Source organism: Plectropomus leopardus, chromosome 10 (assembly GCF_026936395.1).
Source record: "Plectropomus leopardus strain MGB_pleo_1.0 chromosome 10, ASM2693639v1, whole genome shotgun sequence".
Taxonomy (NCBI): domain Eukaryota; kingdom Metazoa; phylum Chordata; class Actinopteri; order Perciformes; family Serranidae; genus Plectropomus; species Plectropomus leopardus.
In genome coordinates, this window is record NC_142185.1 from 4,150,025 (window position 1) to 4,165,097 (window position 15,073).

Below are 15,073 nucleotides of genomic sequence, written 5' to 3' on the forward strand. Positions count from 1 at the left end.
AAAAAGGTATTGCACTTCGCAAAATGTGGGGTTCATAGATTACAAAGACTCAAAAACTTCCTATAAACTTGTTTTAACAAATAAATATGCATTTATTCATTTAAATATATATCTATATTATTATTATTATTATTATTATTATTATTATTATTATTATTATTATTATTATTATTTGGTGAAGAGCACATTATGACTTGTTACAAAACTTGGTCCTATATGGGTGTGACTTTGAATTTGTCAGCCCTGACTAGGGACTTGAGTTGGGACTAACAGACTTCCTTGTGAGGTGCAAAACATTGACTTGGTCCAATTGAGTCATGACCTGGGACTTGTCAGTGGACTTGACTTGAGACCTGTAAGTCTGAGTTGGGACTTGAGTGCATGACTTGATATCTCCTTCAGTCAGTCAATCAGATTTATTGTCATTATCTGTTAACATACAACAAAATTATCAACAGCAACTCTGGTGTCCTGACTTGAAAAACAATGACTTGATCCTATTTACTTGATCCTTGATCCTATTGGGACTCAACTGGGACTTGCTGGTTTTGACTTGGAACTTGACTTGATACCTGTCAGTCTTGACTTTGGACTTGTGTGTGTGGTCACTCCTCTCTGTGTGTGTGTTTTGGGAAATCAGTGTTCCTGTGGTGCATGCGTGCAGCCCTGCAGTGTGTTACATCAGAGCGTTTACTTTTTTCCCGCTGCAACGCTTCTCACAGCGTTTCTGTTTCTCAACACAGCTTTACAGTTGCCATAATGTCAGCGGCAGTGTGTCAACACTTTGTGCAACAATACAAGGCTTGCCCGCCTGAATGTCTGCCTGTGCCAACACCTACCAACGGCTAGAATGCGTGTAATGTTTCTGCACGGCTCCACAAAAACACATCACGTGTCTGTAAAATATCAGCCACATAATTGCTCTAAATGATGTATCCATTAGGATCTGCCAAAGTAGCGCAATGAGATTTGTTTGCCTGTGGGGCAAATAGCATGATAGGGAGTGATCAGCGTAAATAACTCTTTACCTGTAGTTAGATGGATGAGTCAGCAGCAGCAGCAGAATGTCTTTCTGTGAAAAATCAAAAAAAAAACAAATCAATATAACGGTACGTGTGAGTGACAAGCAGGCGGACACGAAGAGAAATGACCTGTCAGAGATGATGTGAAGGTTGTTTTTAATCTGCTCGGTGGAGCCTGCACCTCTGCAGACAAATGACAGCCTGTGTTGAGAGCAGGCCGAGAGATGTGTAGCTGTCTTGTCACGCTTCCCAATGCATGCCAAAATCTCCACAGCTGGAATGTTAATGAGTGAGAGCTGGAGGCCGTTAAGCGTGCTGCTGTTTGTGGCTGTTCTCGGGGGCCACACACTCGCATCCGTGTATCAATAATTACACAAGCGCAGAAAATCCATGCTCTCATGCAGACACCGATCACTCACATGTGCTCGCACCCAAAGTCGTAAACAAGACACTAAACACAAATATGCATGTGCGCACACACAACCTCCACAACCTCTAGTTATCAGCTTAAACAAATATTGTCCTTCTGCCCTCCCTCATCTAATACCTCCACAGGTTGAGGTCATGACAGCTGCCAAGTTGATGGGGTCAACTGGTTTATCGCCAATAGCATTCATTCTTCCAGATCCGCATTCACTAATGAATTTATGACTATTCATCGCCCGAGGCCAGGCATTCCTCTGCTTTAACCTCACTCCTTTTTAAAAACCCTGAAACAGTCTACACCTGTACATGATGATTTTTTTTTGATTACTCTAATTGCAGAGATTTATTTTTCATTTTCTTACCAGTATCATCTTTTTTTTTTCCCCCAACAGTGCTTTGCTAATAACTGTAAACTAACACAACAGGATCTCAATTACGGGCGATTAAAGCCTGACCCTTTGTTTCAGTTTGTACAGACCATGTAGAGGCACTCTTATTCTAAGGATTTATGGCATGGGCCCCTTAAGACAGGAGGCTTATTCCACCCCTGTTTACTTCTCCCCACAACCCAAGGTGACATTTTGACCTTTGGAGCAATGTGGACTGAGGTCCCTGCAAGCTCTCTCTCACGGGCGGATTACTGCAGGAGTAAAAAGGGGCTTTGCAACTTGAAAGCATATTTGTGAGCACTAATGAGCAAAAAACTTCATTAATCCAATCATTCTTAATGGCTGCGTTCAGTATCGCGGCAATTTTCTCTCGCCTTTTCTCCTTTTTTTGGTTTTTTAACCCCTCCAAACCTTATGAAATTGGTTTGATTTCTTGAAAAAAATATGTGGAGAAAGCAACAAGGAACCTAAGAAGATGTGGAAAAAAAGGGAAAAAAAAGCTTTAAAAAAACATTTTCAGGTCATTTCCTTGTTCCTTTTACTAGTTTCTTGCAATTTGTGGGATCTATTTTGCCGCTTTGCTCACTTCCTTTTTTCCCTCACGTTTTCGGAAGAAATCAAACTGTACTGCTCAGGTGTTAAAGGGTTAAACAACTTGTAAAAGGCGTCTGAACAAAGCACAAGAAAACTGAAAAGAAAAGCTAAGAATTGGATTGGAAATACAGCCTGAAGCAGTGGTCATATATTACAAATCATTAGCAAGTTGACTGATGAGAAAAAACATTAACAGGCAGGTTTCAATTATGCAAAACTTTGTGCAAAACTTAAGTGATATTTTCAAAATGTCGATAAAACACAATTGTGAAATGACTGTGTTTCCACTGAGTGATGTTATGCGACTTCTACTTTCACTGTAACATTCGACATGCTGAGACACGCTGATCCATTTAGATATCAACAGAACTTTGCTCACATAAACTTGAATATAGATGCTTGAGGAAAGAGAGGCTAGACTCATTTGTAAAGTAGCTACATTACCTCTTTGGACTTTTTACTTTAAGTTAGCGTTAGCTATAACATTACAATAAACACAGGGTTCCAACAAAATTTCAAAACTTTTCTGTGACTTTGAAGGGACCCAGGATTTTACTAATTTCATGATTTTTCCAGGCCTGGAAAATGAGATTGCAGAATTTAATGATTTTTATTTATCTGCAGTACTCACTTAAACTTCTCAGAGGGCAGTTTTCCATTTCAGATTTGAGCAAAACTTAAGCGATATCAAATCAATAAACCACAATTGCGAGATGACTTCATTTCCACTGATTGATGTTCTGTGACTTCTCCTCTGGTGATAACATTCCAAACAGTGTGGTGATGCATCTTCAAAACATTGGCAAGTTTATTTTTATTGCAGCCACCGAACTAGCCGTCATTATTTCCAATTCAAGGCAGCATGGGCATATTATGCGAGTGATAATGGAAAGGCAAGCCACTTATACATGGAAGCGGCCGCATATGAGGGATTTTGGGAAGTGACAGTCTATGATTGTCAGAGGAACTTTGGAATTGTGTTGTCAGTTGATCTGCTCAGTTTTTAAGAGTTATGTAATGCAATAAACTTTTAAGCTTTTAAACTCGCACAACTTCTGCGAACAAACCAACTGCTCTGGTGGCACAAACGCAGACGAACACAGACGACAAACTAAACAGAAGTGACCTGGAGTTTGGGAAAAACCTGGTTTTGCCCCTCTGTTTATCGCGAGCTACTTAGCTAACCTAAGCTAAGCTACATGGCTACCGCCATGTCCCCTGAAGACCATCATCTCCAACTAAGGAAGGCGGAAAAAAAGATCACTGACCTGTTGAATGATGTCCGCCGGCTCTCCGAGGAACTGAGGAGTAAGGAAGCCCAGCTGGACCAGTGTATGACCATCGCCCACGAGCAATGTCTCCGGATCTCCTCATATTCAACGGCCTTCCAGGACACGGTGCCCTGCCCACCAGTCCGCGGCCATCCTTCTGCTCCACCCCCCGCCTCCAGCGCTCATGGGCTGAAGTGGTTAGCCGTGGCCGAACGAGGACCTTGGCTGGAACCACCTCGCCTCCACTCCTGCTCTCCAACCTCTTTGAGACTCTGTCGCAGTATGCTGGTGCTCCAGGCGATGGTCAGGGTCTGAGCTCCCCTCCAGAGGCTGCTGCACCGTCCCCGCCTCGGACCGACGCGGTATCCGCAGCTCACCACCCAGGAGACACTCCTCCCACCGGCCCCACCGGTCCCTCCTTATCGGCGGGCACCAAGGCATCGGCGCCCCGCTGTCGCACCGGTCTGTCATCTCCGCTGCAGCCTCCGGGTGGGCTCCACCGCTGCGCCGCTGGAGCCCGGGATCGACAGCTGCCATCCCGGGCCACGTCTTCGGCCACACGTCTGAGGCTGCTGAAGAACGCTGTCCGAAGATATCCCGGGACCACCCATAGCAGCCGGGATCCGGATACCCTCAACGGGGCAGAGGCTGCCCCCGGCTCCCGCGACAAACACCACCCGGGTCCTGCCGGGTCTGATTTGACCGGTGTTTGTGCTGCCGCACAACAACAGCGCTCCTCCCCTGGGGCTCACCTGGGGAATTCCTCCGTGAGGCACGGAGCCACACGGCCCCGCTCTCCACCATCCATGGCCCAGTCACAAGTGTGCACTCGGGAGAGGCGCACCTGCCCCTCTGTGCTGGTGGTTGGGACCTCCATGGTCAGGCACATGGCAATGCATGGCGGCCGGACCTTCTGCCACCCTGGCACACGGGTCAAGGACGTTGCATCCTCCGCTCTGCAGCTGAGTGCTCAGCATAGCTCAGCGTCTACGCTGGTCCTGGAGGCCGGCATCAACGACCTAAAATACCAGCAGTCGGAGCTTCTTAAACGGGACTTCACCACCCTAATTGACCACCTGCTGGACACGGGGAAGCGGCTAATTATCTCAGGCCCGCTTCCCCCACCTCGTTACGGTGACATCACCACCACCCGTCTTCGTCAGCTGCATGTGTGGTTGAAGGGATACTGCCTGGGAAAAGGTATCCCATTTGTTGACAACTTTGCAGCTTTTTTAAACAGGCCCCACCTTTTCAAACAGGACGGCCTCCACCCAAACAAGAATGGTTCACATCTTTGATTTAACTATCCGTTCATGCACCACACCCTCCTCCTGACTCACTAAGGACACAGGCACTGACAGACCCCCTGCCTCCCAATTACCTTTACCTCCACCGTCACCCTCCACTATACAGGCGCAGGATAATATTCAGACAATCAAAACCAGAATTACAAACAACAGACAAGTAAGACCAGGGTTTGTTCATAGAACTAACTGTACTTTAAACATCCCCCGAGTTGGAGGTGACAAGCGCACGTCCAGTGCAGACACTGAAATAGCTGTCCTGAACGTGCGCTCCCTTTTAAACAAATCATTTATTATAAACGATATTATTTTAGACAACGACTTAGACATCATTCTACTGACAGAGACATGGCTTGGCACTGATGCACCTGTCGTTCTCACTGAGGCTTCCCCACCAAATTTTAACTTTCTATTTTCAACTCGAGAGGGCAAAAAAGGAGGCGGAACTGCTTCAATTACAAAGATTACCATGTGCTCAAATGAAGTATTTTTTAACAACTTCGTATCATTTGAGTATCATGCCTTTGTTTTTAGCAACCCCCCCATTCTTTGCTTAACCGTCTACAGACCACCCAGGTACTCATCATCTTTTATCAATGAGTTTTCCGAACTTTTATCAATTATACACAGTAAGTACAATAAAATTTTAATAACTGGTGATTTTAACTTGCACATGGACAACTCCTCAGACACAGTGTCCAGAGAATTTTTAAACCTTTTACACTGCCTAGATTTTAGACAGCATGTCACACAGCCAACTCACAGCAGGGGGCGCACCCTGGACCTGGTCATAACTTATGGCCTGTCCATTGGTGCGCCCTCTGTTGTGGATCTGGCTGTGTCTGACCACTTTTGTGTGTTTTTTACAGTCACCAGTTTTAATCAACGGGAGGCCCCGGTGAGATCAGTGAGGAAACGCTACCTAACTTCTGAAGTGGCTGCAAATTTTATCCGGATTTTACAGAGCACTCCAGCAGAAATTTTACCAGCACCATGTGATTTCATTGTCAACAGTTTTAACAATAAATTAAAGACAACACTGGACTCAGTGGCCCCACTTCAATTGAAGACTGTTAAAACAAAACCTACACCACCATGGAGAAATATGAACATCAAAAAGCTGAAGAGAAACTGCAGGAGTGCTGAGAGGAGATGGCGAAAGTCAAAGTTAACAGTTCACTACGAAATATTCCGTGAACACCTCAAAACCTACAATAACACAGTCAAACAGGCAAGAATTTCTCACTTTCAAAAATTAATCAACGACCATAAAACCAACCCGAAATTCCTCTTCTCCACAATCGACCTTTTAACAAACGCAAATTTTAATAGACCCTCCAAGATATCAAATGACGCCCTTTGTGAGGACTTTGCAGACCACTTCAGAAGTAAAATCAATGACATCAGATCAAGTCTTTTACCGCATCAGATTTTAAGTGTTGACTCACCCAGATCATTGATTTTACCGGAGGAAACACTGGAGAGTTTTGCCCTGGTAGATGCGAGGACACTTGGTCGAGTTTTCTCCCAAGTAAAGCCCACAACCTGCCTCTTAGACCCAATTCCCACTCCATTTTTTAAAACGTTTCATGCATTCTTTGAGGAACAATTGTTATACATGGTGAATTGCTCTCTTCAGACGGGTGTCTTCCCCACCTCCTTTAAAACGGCGGTGGTGAAGCCCCTCCTGAAGAAGAGCAATTTAGATCCCAACTTTTTTAATAATTATCGGCCTGTATCCAACTTACCATTTTTAAGTAAAATCTTGGAAAAACTTGTGTTTAACCAAGTAAATGACTTTGTAATCACAAATAACATTTTAGAGAGGTGTCAGTCTGGTTTTAGGTTGAATCACAGTACCGAGACGGCCCTTGGAAAGATTTTAAATGACATCAGGCTCAACTTAGATAACCATAAACTCACTGTCTTGGTGAGTTGGATCTAACCGCCGCCTTCGATACAGTAAACCATCACATTTTATTAAATAGACTGAGGAACCTGGTCGGCCTCTCTGGTACTGTTCTGAACTGGTTTGACTCCTACCTCACAGATCGACACTTCTTTGTAAGTATGGATACATGTTCCTCAGGAATCCATGAGATAAAGTGTGGGGTTCCCCAAGGGTCAATTTTAGGCCCAACTCTTTTTAATCTGTACATGCTTCCCCTTGGGGACGTCATCAGGAGTCACGGCATCAGCTTTCATAGTTATGCTGACGATACTCAAGTGTACATCGCTGTGTCTCCTGATGACACAGGGCCTATTGATGCCCTTTTTAACTGCATTTCAGACATAAGTCATGGATGGCAGCAAATTTCCTACAGCTTAACCAGGACAAAACAGAGGTTTTAGTCATTGGTCCTGAAGGCCAGAAAGACAAACTTTTACCAAAGTTACAGGCTTTTAGAGCATCACAATCTGTAATAAATCTGGGTGTGATTTTTGACTCTGAGCTTACTTTTATCCCACACATCAAAAACACAATAAAAATTGGTTTTTATCATCTAAAGAATATAGCCAGAGTCCGCCTGTTTCTCTCTCAGGCCAGCATGGAGGTACTAATGCATGCTTTTATCTCTTGTCGTCTAAATTATTGTAATGCCCTGCTCTCTGGTCTTCCCAAAAACAGCATTTCCAATTTACAACTATTGCAAAACTCAGCCGCACGAGTGCTGACGAGGACCAGAGGGCGGGAGCACATTACACCGGTTTTAAAATCGCTTCATTGGCTCCCGGTGCGCTTCAGGATTGATTTTAAGGTTCTTTTACTTGTTTTTAAGTGTCTCAAAGGTCCTGGGCCTTCTTACCTAACTGAGCTGCTTTTACCTTATCAACCCTCGCGGATCCTGAGGTCCTCTGGCACTGGCCTTTTAACCATACCACAAGCTCTAAAAGACATGGGGAGGCGGCTGTCAGTTACTATGGCCCCCGTCTGTAGAACAGCCTCCCGGAGAACCTCAGGATCACAGACAGTGTTGAGGTTTTTAAAAAGAGGCTCAAGACCCATCTTTTCAATCAGGCTTTTAACCAACTAACTAAATAACTAACTAACTATTTATTTATTTATTTATTTATCCTACTTTTTTTATTTTATCTTATTCCACTATTTTAGTCTCCCATTTATTTATTTATTTATTTATTTATTTATTTATTAGTGGTTATAATCTTTAAACTATTTTACTGTGCACTTGTATTCTTTGTCTTATTTTACTGTTTTAGTCCCTTACGTTCTTAGCTTTTATGTTCTTTACCTTATTTTATTGTGTTAGTTTTTAGCTCCAGTGTTTCCTCATCGGGGCCTACCGGACTGGGAGTTGTCTCTGGTCCACCATCGGGGGTGCTGTACTGTGGACTGTTTCGGCCCAGGTGGCTAGAGGGCTCGGCATCTTGGTGCGGGCACTCCTGTCTGCCCGGGTTGGGATGGTCTCTGTGGCGGCGCCCCGGTGGTGCTAGACCGTGACCTCTCTCAGTGAGGTTGGCCCCCAAAGGTAGCTTCTCCCTCGCCTCAGGTCTCAGTGCCTAGCCATGTCTCTCTAGCCATGTCTCTTTAGCAACAGCTGGTGTGTGTTGGTGTATGTGCGCGTGTGTGTGGGTGGTGAGGGGGGGTGTTCGGGTGCCTTTGCGAATAGTTGTGGGAATATCTACATGAATGTGTGTGTTTTGTTGCGTACGTATATGTGGGGGTGGGAGGGTCAGGATGTCTGTATTTTTCTTGATTGTCTTTGATGTTTTTCATTTCTGTTATTGTTTTTAATCTCTGTTAGGCACTTTGTGTTACTCTTTGTATGAAAAGTGCCATACAAATAAAGATTTGATTGAATAAAACCTCTAGCATCATGTGACCTAAAAAAGCCAAAAAAAGTGTTTCCCAATGCAGTTTTGCCAAATATGGTTTTCCCAATCGCCTAAAATATAGCCTTGTGCTTTTTTGTGATAAACTGGAGTTTGTTTTTTTTAATTGCCATGTTTCAATTAAACATATTTTTTATATTTACAATTTCAATTTGCACAATTTGCAGGTTAATGGAAGCCTGCCTATTGTCTCAAAATGCTGTTACCAGATCAGTAATTCTGCTTTTTCTCTTACTGTGTGTCTGAACTGAGGAGGTGATGGGGTCAACATTTTGTTTTGCTGAAAAGATGGCAAGAGCAAAAAGATTTAAGAATTGAATTTTACCTGCAACACAACTTTCGCACAAAACATGGGGAAGCAGTGGTGAAATATTACAAATCATGAGGCAGGCTGACTGACACCACAGTTTTGTTTTACAAATATGAGAAAATACATTAAAACTATCTCTAAATGCTCTTACCACATCTATTTTCCTGCGTGTTGGAGCTGAGGAGGTGACAGGGTCAGTGTGCACCACTACATGGTGTGTGTGTGTGTATTTTTGGGAGTCCACAATGTCATAATGTCAGGGTTGTTCCTCCCGTTTTAGCAAAACAACTGAAGCCTTGTCACCACACTCCCCGCTCCTTCCTCCTCCTCCTCCCCCCAACAAACTACGTCTCCCCATAAGCCCCTAAACCCTCCTCACCCCACCTTCCACCATCCTGACCTCCTCGCTCCCAAAGTACTGAAGGCGCACTCAGCGGCCACAAAGCTCTCATTTGTGTTGTCTACACTGGCTGGTGCTTGTTGAGGATCACCTCCAGTCACCAAGTGGAGCAATGTAATCGTGAGACTGGACGAAGGCAGTGAAGGTGGTGGCAAGCTTGGAGAGTTAAGGCTGATTTATAGCAAGGCTTTACGTACACTGTTTTGAGCATTTACAAGGTACAAGGTAGCTTTAGTTTTACATTTGTCCCTAAATCCTGCTTCATCTTTTGGCATCGACGGAGGAGTTGAGGAGTCTGACAGCGTGGGGAAAGGAGCTGCTCTGTAGTCTGGTAGTTCAGCAGTGGATACTTGTGTATCTTTTTCCAGATGGCAGCAGGGTGAACACACTGTGGCTGGGGTAGCTGCTGTCTTTCAGTATTCTTTGGGCTCTGTGCAGACACCTCACTTCAGGTCGCTGGTGCTCTGTCGATAGGAACTATTTGGCGGGTCTCCATTAACCCCCAAATTGGAACTGCAAATACAAAATACACCTTATGGAAACACGTCAATTTAAAAAAAAATCCAAAAAAGTTTTTACGCTCATATGAGGTGGTATTTCCGGTGATTCGAAAAAACATATTTTGCAAAACTGCAATGTTAACACTTTATTTGGCTTTTATATAATCAGTCGCCTGATGAAAATGTTGGCATGGTACAAGTCCCAAGTCAAGACCGTGAAGTCCCAGTTGAGTCCCAATAGGATCATGTCATGGTTTTGCAAATCACAAGTAGATCTCAAGTCTTTGCACTCAAGTCCTGAGTCAAGATCGCAAGTCCCAAAGTATTGCCCCATATTTAGATGATTACTCAGCAATATCACATGTCAGATAAACTTATTATTTTTGGAAAAATCAAAAATTACATTTTTTTTAATTTATTTGTCCTATTTGAAGGTTGATTCTGTTCAGAGTACTTGCTGTGGCTGATGATGACGTTTTGCAGTCAGAGAGACTAAATACATTCATCATGAGCCATGCAGAGTCCATTGTGTATTAAAACTAGACTGTTTTAATTATTTTTAAAAAGGAAGGAAAGCAGGATTAAGGATTAAACAACACAAAGACTTGTGGTCAGTAACCTAAGTAGAATATAAGGATTCTTGAATTAACATCTGTACAGATGTGAAGCTGACTGTTGGCTGTCTAACTGATCTGCTCTGAAAGCTGATGTGATGTTTTTGATTTATTGATGTAGTTTTGGTTGACAGGTGCGCTCAGTGGATTTATATCCAGCAGCAAACTGATATGATGCTGATTTACACAAGAATTAATGTAAATGAAGGCTGAACCATGAACATAAATTACAGATATGTAATAATGATTAAAAAGTTTACACTGTTAATAATACAATAATTGGAGACTGTAAACAGACTGACAAATGTAACAGGATGTGGATGCTTCTGTGACTTCCTGTGCAGACTGAAGGCTGCTGGAAAAAAGCCCTTGTGTATTTAAAAGACAGTGTTTCCTCCATGCATTTGCCAGATTGTCCACCAGCCTTTTAACTAATGTTTGATTTTTGTCTCTGCTTTCATTTAAAGATTTGACAAACAGACTACATCTTCACATTGCTTCACTGCGGTTATTCAGCCCCCCGTGGGAACAGCTTTATTCTCATGTGCCCAAATGAGCTGAAGGAAACGGTCCAAGAAACGGCTCCAAACATACTCGGTGTGAACGCACCATGTGGCGCCCCCACCACCAACCCCCACCTTGACACATTATTCATGCCTTGGACATCTTGCTGTTGTTTGCCCCCCCTGGACCTGCATGTTGACCAGCTAAAATTAGCTCCCTGATGGTATTTTGGACTGATGAGGGAATTTTTTTTAACAACCTTAAAAAGGGAAAGGAATCCTAGTGACTAATGTCCCGTGTGCCAGTCTGGAGTTAAATGTAGAACCTGTATGTAAACAGTCTGGCTTTTGTTTCCGAGGAACATAGTTTCTGTCCACATTCATGTGACGTAGCGTGTGTGATAGTGACAGCGCTGATAGGCTGGCAGTGAAGGTGGCAGAGTGTATGAATGAACCCACTCACACACATTTAGAAAAAAAAGACTAAATGCCTCTTTGTGACTCCAAGGAAGAAAATATTTATCTCTGACAAGTTGTGTGTGTGCTTTTATGTGACTCCTTTGTGTGTGTGTGTGTGTGTGTGTGTCAGAGGGGAAATTCCAGCCAGGGGGATATAAGGTGTGGCTGAGGATCATCTCTGACCACTTTAAAGCAGGGCCATCATCAGCGTTCCTGTATGACTCTCGGCCCCAGCTGCATTTCTCTCTGAGGGCTCATTATTTTGGCAGGTGCCCTATTGTCCCATCTTTTGCGGGCCTTTTCATGAGCATACCAAAAACACAACACCAAAATATGCAGGGAGGAGCAGAGAGGGAGGGAGGGAGGCCTGAGTCAAAGTGAAGAAGACTCAGAAAAAGTATGGCATCAAAAGAAGAGAAGAGGCTTTGTTCGGAGAGACGGCACATGTGTGTTAGATGTTTGGTGGTTGGGGATGTGGTGACCACTATAAAGCATTGATGTGTGGATGGCTGTTTTTTTGTGAATGAAAACATGATGGGGCAAAGTGCAGTGGAAGTGTCCTTCACTTGACTTGTTTCTTCTTCTCTCTGGGTCATTTCAGATGGATTTCACCTTGTGTTGTCAGAAGGCTGTGGTTGCAGAAATGACTGCGTTGTCAGGGCACTAACATCCCCTGCTGTGTGAGAGACTGTCTCTCTATGACCTCATGGGAAAGTCCTTTTGGTCTGGAATAAGTGCAACAAAGGAGCTGTTGACAGATGTTTCAATAATAGCAGAACAAGCAACGCTGTGTTGTGTGTTGTGTAATCTGCCGATGCATGTTTGTGCGTCTGACTTATCCTAGATGCCAATTACAGGAGTGCACAGAGCGCACAATGTCATTTTACTTTTCAGCACCATTCAAGTATCATTACCTGTAAGACACAAAAAAAGGTCATTTTTATGGCACAATGCAACCAATGCAGTGTTTTAGTAACGATTTTGAGCATCACATATTGTTTTAGTTCCCAGAATGTTCTTCTTAAAATTTGTGTAACATTCTCAGAAAACATCCAAAAATGTTAAATGTTTTTTTTTTCCCCCCACATATCACATTACATTACATTTTCATTAAAAATGGTCTGTAATCTCAGTCCTCAATAACATGATCTGAATGGTGTTTTTAAAATGTTCTTTCTTTGTTCTCATGTAACATTGTGGGAGCGTTTTATAAAATTCTTTTTTTAATTCTATGAAATTCTGTTTTTTTTCGACTTTTTCTATGTTCTTTTTTAGATTGTTCACTTTTTTTGATTTTGAATGATTTGTGATACATTAAACGTGTAACTTTTGATGTGTTGTATTCAGTATTCTTGTATAATAACAGTTTTTTTCAGAAAAACTTATGAAAGTAAAGTTGTCATTTGGAGAAAGATGTTGGACTGTTTGGGAGCTAGAAATACCAACTAGTGCTTGTATGCCACTACAAACCAGTCAAGTTGCATTTACAGTTTATATTATGATGTCAAGGGAAAGTTGACTTTTGACCTTGACCCAATGTCATCACTTCATCAATTTCAGATGAGCCTAATATTCAGCATTCAGCACAATCCAAAATGTTTACTTTTTGATTCTAAGTTTAAGGGTACTGTTTCCTTAAAAGTTCTTCAAATATTTGATTTAATTAAACATATCTGCAGTAAGCATCAATGGAAATATGCGAAATGTCATCTGTAGTCCTAAGGCAGGCACCAAATATGTACGTGTGTGTGTGTGTGTGTGTGTGTGTGTGTGCGTGTGTGTGTGTGCCACTTAGATATGTAACGCCAAAAGCCTTCAGATTTAAGCACACGAGGGAAAACAATGCTCCACACATCTAAACACACGCCTGGCGCCAGCTGCCAACGGAGATAAAAACAAGAGGTGAGGAAGAAACAAAAAGGAAAGCAGTAGATCCCTGCTATCTCTGGCTGATGAACGCTGACGGAGAAACGTTTACTTTTGCTCACTATCAGATGAGACAAGTCCACATAGCTTCACAGACGCAGCGCATTAGAGGCCGAGCTTGATATATTGACATTCCAGCAGATTTAGCCGCCTCGCAAGTGAATCACTGCGGAGGGCACAGAGTCAAAAAACATAAAGGGACTTGGGTGGCTTTGTGGGGTCCTCTCTGGGCGTGGACGCAAGGCTTGAGCTGGTGGATATCGCTCCGATCAAAATTAATTTTGCAGCGCCTTGGCTCGGGATCAGGGTAAGCGAGTGTGCCACACACAGTCTTTGATTGTGTCTGATGGCTCGAATGATGCAGAAGAGAAGATACCATCTGAAGTTACCCACCCTCTAAAGTCTTTTTTCCCCTTGTTCTTCTTTTTTTTCTCTCTTTATCTCAGATTACAGCAGTGGAATAGGATCCCTGCCCGTGCTGTACCTCTGCGGTGAGCTGCGAGTACACACAACAAAGGCATCTGTTGTACCAGCCAGTCATTGTGTGCAATTTAATGTCTCCTAAATACTTTTATTGTTGACTTTTTCAAGGTGCATTCTGAACATTCCTTGTGGCTGTGCCAGGAAGCAGCATAAGTTACTGTTAAAGACCAAAAATTACTTTTAAAGGAAGAGGCTCTAAAAGACTCAGCGTGCAGCACATCTTCCCAAATAGATCTGCCACTTGTTTCAGCTTCCAGGAAAAAACTACGTGTGAAATCACTTAACAAATTGACACACTCCACGCTCAAACAAGAACAGACATGGCCTTTAATTACACGCCAATCTCATAATGTGAGATTCTGACTCATGGTGTTTTCTCCTGCCATAGCAGACGATCATAATGATGATGAAGCAGGGCCTGAAAATAGGTACCACCTTCAGGGAGTGTTTTTTTCAGTTCTTTTTTATTTTTTTGCTAGACACCACAACAGCAGTCCGTAGGCCTGCAGACTGAGGTAATGCCCCGTGAGAGATTCCTGATGCCTTACCTCATGCCTGTCTGACTGAGAAACGCCTCAGTTATCTCAGCCACTTCCTTCTCTTGACCACATGCATATCAGCTGAGGTAAGGATGGAGTGGGCCTGGTTCTGGCGCGGCGAGCCGGCTGTAGTGACCTGATTAGATTGGGCCACGAGGGTCAGGTGGCAAAGTGGATCACATGCACCGTCAACTTTCTATTTTAATAAGAATATGCTCATTTGCTCCTTATCTCAAATACAGACTGGAAAGGTTAGCATGCCCAACATGTTCTCATACCGCACTTGTCACATGGTGCCACCTATGATGTTTTAGGTATCCTTCTGCTTTAGCTGTTTACACTCTGGGATGCCGTTATGGTGATGTCAACAAATGCACATGGTGGGATGAAGTGGCATGGCCCTTATGTTTACACAACAGCACGGACTGTCACGATGGTTAGGATTAGGCAACAAAACCACAGATGGTTAGGTTTAGGCAAA

The 15,073-nt window shown here is 43.3% G+C and overlaps 1 long non-coding RNA gene across 1 annotated transcript in view; it reads right to left on the reverse strand.

The window, feature by feature from the left end:
• Positions 1–15,073, reverse strand: part of LOC148188460 (uncharacterized) — a 117,850-nt gene that overhangs the window by 1,378 nt on the left and 101,399 nt on the right. Inside the window, exon 4 of the long non-coding RNA XR_015777599.1 lies at positions 1,029–1,072. This is a non-coding gene — a long non-coding RNA (uncharacterized LOC148188460). The remainder of the gene's footprint in view (positions 1–1,028; positions 1,073–15,073) is intronic.